Genomic DNA, 4,569 nt, shown 5'->3' on the forward strand with positions numbered 1-4,569 from the left:
AGGGGAAGAACAGAGGATGTGAGGGGAAAGGGGAAGAACAGAGTGGCTCGGCTGGACGAAGGGTTTATGTAGGTCGACCTTTAGTACCGGTTCGTGGCACGAACCGGTACTAAAGGTGCTAGAGGGGCCCCAGACTGACAACACCCTGCCACCACTCTCTTTAGTACCGGTGCGTGGCACGAACCGGTGCTAAAGGTTCGCCACGAACCGGTACTAATGAGAACGGCCGGCTAGCCGTTGGAACCGGCACTAATGGACACATTAGTGCCGGCTCAAAATCAAACCGGCACTAATGTCTCTCATATTAGGTCCTTTTTCTACTAGTGTTTCCTTCTTTTGCTATAAGGAGAGATACACACAATCGGAAAAAATGTACTTTTCCTTTTTTTGAAGGGTTAATAATGAAATTATGTGGAATTAGAAGAAATACACCACACCTTACACTCGGAGATTTTATCAAAAAATATATAAACAGAGTGAGTATCTACAGCTTCCATCTTAGCGATCGACCTGTGTTAGGTTTAAGCACGACGTGGTGTACTTGTCCGAGTAGCATACGAATTCTAATCCTACTTGACAGCTGATGCTATATATACGTGTATTACGCTTCCTAGCTTGTAACATCACCGTGCGTTTCCAGCCAGACTAATCGATCAGCTCTAGCTGCCTCAAGCGAGATCAACCCACCCAGGTTTGCGCGTGCCCTCGCCGGAGAGTCGGTTAGGATGGACGTCGTCGCGACGGCATCTCCCAATATTTACACGCTAGACCTCATGAGTTTCGGGCGCGGGGTTCTCGACCGTGGCCTCGTTTTCCCGGACGCCAGGGTGGGCAACATCTCTGTCCCAGTCGACACGTTCGAGATCCTCCGCATCGATGACTCTATCGTGCATAAGAGCGCCGGCGACATCAAGGTGGTCGATAGGAGCCACCTGCACCCCGGCCAGGTGGTCGGATCCGCGTCCGACGTCGGCGGCCAGATCGGCATCGTCACCGACGTAACCACCGTGCTCGACCTGGTCGACTTCGACAACAGCGGCATGGCGACTAAGGTCATCAAGGGCGTGTCCCCGTCTAGCCTGTGGCGTGTCAGGAGGCTGAGCCTTGGCGACTTTGTCGTGTCCGGGCCGTGGCTCGGTCGGGTCGTGGAGGTGTCAGTCGACGTTGATGTGTTGTTTGATGACGGAGCGGTCTGCAGGGTCACCGACGCCGAGTCCAAGAGTGGGTGATGCCATGGACGGCAACCACAAATATCGCCAGCAAGAGAATAGTCGCTTCTACCCGGGTCTCCGCGTCAGTGCGCCAGACCCTTGTTCCCTATTCAAGGCAGCGTTGTGGCTTAATGGCTACTGGAATCTTAACCGTATAGCAGGCACCGTCTTCAAGGTGAAGACGTCTACCGCCCTCGTCTATTGGATTGCGTCAATGCATTGTGGCACAGACAAGGTCCTCGTCGATGCATCCGCTCCTCCAGCCTACCAGAATGTAGATGATCTTACGTTCTTTAGTGCCGCATCCCATTGTTGTTGGGGGGTAGCCGATGCCTGCTTTTTTCGTGAACCTAGTTCCACCAAAATCGATGATGCCAATGGGGATGCAGCTTGTGCTCATGATCAAAATGCCGACGGCAAGGAGGAGGAGGGGGAGGATGTGATTGGTGACGAGTGTGAAGCACCAACTACTCATGTCTTACCGTCCACAAAAGAGATGGATGTGAGGTTTTATCAGAAACGACTGAGGAAGGTCTTCTTTGAGGGGCACAGACGGGCGCGATGCCCACAAGTCAGGAGGCATGTTGAGGTGAAGTTTCCCATGGTTGTTGCCAGGACCCATACCTCTGTCGACGTGTTGTGGCAGGACGGCACACGACAACATGGTAGACGTTCAACGACAGTCATTCCCTTTGGCATAGTAAATGAGCATGAGTTCTTCCCAGGGGAGCAAGTCATTGCCAATGTTCTTCCAGTTGATGCTGCTGGAGATCATAGTGGCATGGCATCTACTATTGAAAACAATTGCATTGTCGCCCAGGGGAGTACAAAGCATGTGGGTGTCGTCAGGAGCCTGCATTCCAAGGACCAGACAGTTCGTGTGTCGTGGTTCAAGGAAGCGGTGTGCCCTGGCGAGGCCAGGGAGGTCGACTGCGACGATACCGTGAGGACGTATGACCTAAAAAGGGACTCTGGCCACTCTGCTTACTACGGGGATATTGTCATTCATCTCCTACCATCAAGATCACCCACCGACAGAACTGCACCTTTACGGGGCAACACCGATCTTTCATGGGTGGGACGTGCTATTGACATTCCTAGCGGGTACGTCCAAGTCAAGTGGGGTGATGGTAACATATCAATGGTATGTATTTTCTGTTAGTACTCTACAAGTCCTTTTTTTACGCAACTCTACTCATTAGTTGTTGTTGAATTGATTGGGCGTGTGATGTAGGTATTGCCCAATGAAATCCTTGTTGTTAGGGAGGAATACTACATGGATCTGTGGACTGAAATGGGACATTGGGAGGAGGACGATGGCGTCGACGATGCACCAGAAGAATCAGCTACTGCGAACATGGTATATGCATATCCTTCTAACACTGCGACTTCAAAATAACAATGGGGACGTGCTTCGGGTTGCACTGACCCACCGGCACGAAACAAAAATCAACCTACTTGCTAGACGCATACTTCTAGACCTCTTACAGTTTAGACAACATCACTTGGATGTATTCATCTCAATTGTTGTGGCATATGTATTCTCTGATTTAAGGACGGTGGTCTACGTAATCCAGCCAGCAATAGCGACGTCGAAGGCGACAACCAGCCAGCGACAAGGACAAGTCTTTTGGGTTTTGCATTTCAGTCTTTGCTCCAGTTGACCGGTGACATGGTGGCTCGAGGCAAGGTATACCTAATGAACCGGCCGCCAACACGATCATCATCACCAAGCACAAAGTTACCAGCGGCCACTAAAGATGATAGCATTGGTGCTGCTGCAATGGAGAGCATCAATGTTGCCGTGGCCAGGAATGTTGTGGAGCTGAATGGCGACGGCCACGATTTTGCCGAGGGGACGAAGGCTGCATACAGTACCAGTTGTTGCAACAAATCATTATGCTTTCCGTGTTTCGATGTACTGCAGATCGCCCCTCCGGATCACCACTACCTTGACACTACGGATGAGGTAACTGCAGTTTTATATTTTTGAGACACTGACAATAGGTCGAGTGACAACAAGTAGGAGGGGTATCTGAGTGATATGATTGGTCGAGTGGATTGCACTCGACACCTTTGACTGGGGGTTCTTCGTTGTCTCTTGGACTTCTTATCTTCTAGGGTAGTGACCTTAGGCAGGACGTACAGGTCGGGCCTATGACCCTACCCCAGGTCTGTATCCTCATCAGGAGGATCCTCTGGTGTTGTTGCCGCCGTGATTGTTGGGGGAGTAGTAGCTGTCACCGCCTCCCCCTTGATAGCCGCCACCACCATTACTGTGATGGTAGCCTCCGTCGCTGCTGGGACCTCCATTGGGATGGTAGCCGCCACCACCACCTCCTCCCTGATAGCCACCGCCAGCATGGCTGCTGCCATTGCCAGCATGGCCGCCGCCGCTGTGAGAACAACCACGGGATCCGCTGCCACCGTTCTTCTGGTTGCGGTAGCCACCACCTCGTCCTCCCTGTCTGCCGCGAGATGCAGAGTTTGCTGAAGATTTGAAGCCTCCAGAACCATTACCATGGTATAGTTTGACCCGCTGGTCGAAGTTGGACACGAGGGAGAAGAGGAGGTCCACCGTGACGGGCTCGGTGCAGACATCAAGCGCCAAGATCAGTGGTTGGTACTCCATGTCGAGGCTGGACACGATGAACATGATGAGCTCAGGTTCTACGATGGGTTTCCCGGCCGCCGCGAGCTCATCTGAGAGAGATCGCATGTAGCCAAAGTATGTTGAGGCAGACTGGGTGCCCTTCTGGGCGTTGGTGAGGGCGGCACGAAGGTTGTTGGCGCGCGGGAGAGAGACTGCAGCGAACATGGTGGACAGCGCCATCCATATCGCATGCGACGTCTCTAGTGAGGCCACCTGAACGAGGACCTCCTTGGAGAGATTCCGGAGGAGGTAGGCGACGATTTGCTGGTCCTGGACCAGCCAAGGGGCATAGGCAGGGTTTTGCATCACCCGATCCTTGCCATCCTTGTCCTTCACGACGATGGTCTTGGGAGGTTCATCTATAGTTTTGTCGATGTAGCCGTACAAGCCGGCACCCATGATCTAGGATCGGGCCTAAGCTCGCCAGAGAACGTAGTTCGTCCTGGTGAGGGGTTCAGAGATGTTCTAGTTGAGGGCAGAGCTGGGGAGCGCACCGGAGGTTGACATGGTGGTGATGGAGATCGATGGTGATGGTGCAGATCGATGGAGAGGGAAGGAATGATGGAGTAGGGTAGCTAGATACGATGGAAGAGTCCCGCTCTGTATACCATGAAAGCTATTTATGAAGCGTCTCAACTCACTTAAGGGAGCCCGCATATATATATTAGATGGCGAGATAACCCTCTCGAGGGGATATACATGTTC

At 52.4% G+C, this 4,569-nt stretch overlaps 1 pseudogene; it reads left to right on the forward strand.

The window, feature by feature from the left end:
• Positions 1-725: 725 nt before the first annotated feature.
• LOC119361124 lies at positions 726-3,204 on the forward strand (annotated as a pseudogene).
• The last annotated feature ends 1,365 nt before the right edge of the window (positions 3,205-4,569 follow it).

This window comes from Triticum dicoccoides, chromosome 2B (assembly GCF_002162155.2).
Source record: "Triticum dicoccoides isolate Atlit2015 ecotype Zavitan chromosome 2B, WEW_v2.0, whole genome shotgun sequence".
Classification (NCBI taxonomy): Eukaryota; Viridiplantae; Streptophyta; class Magnoliopsida; order Poales; family Poaceae; genus Triticum; species Triticum dicoccoides.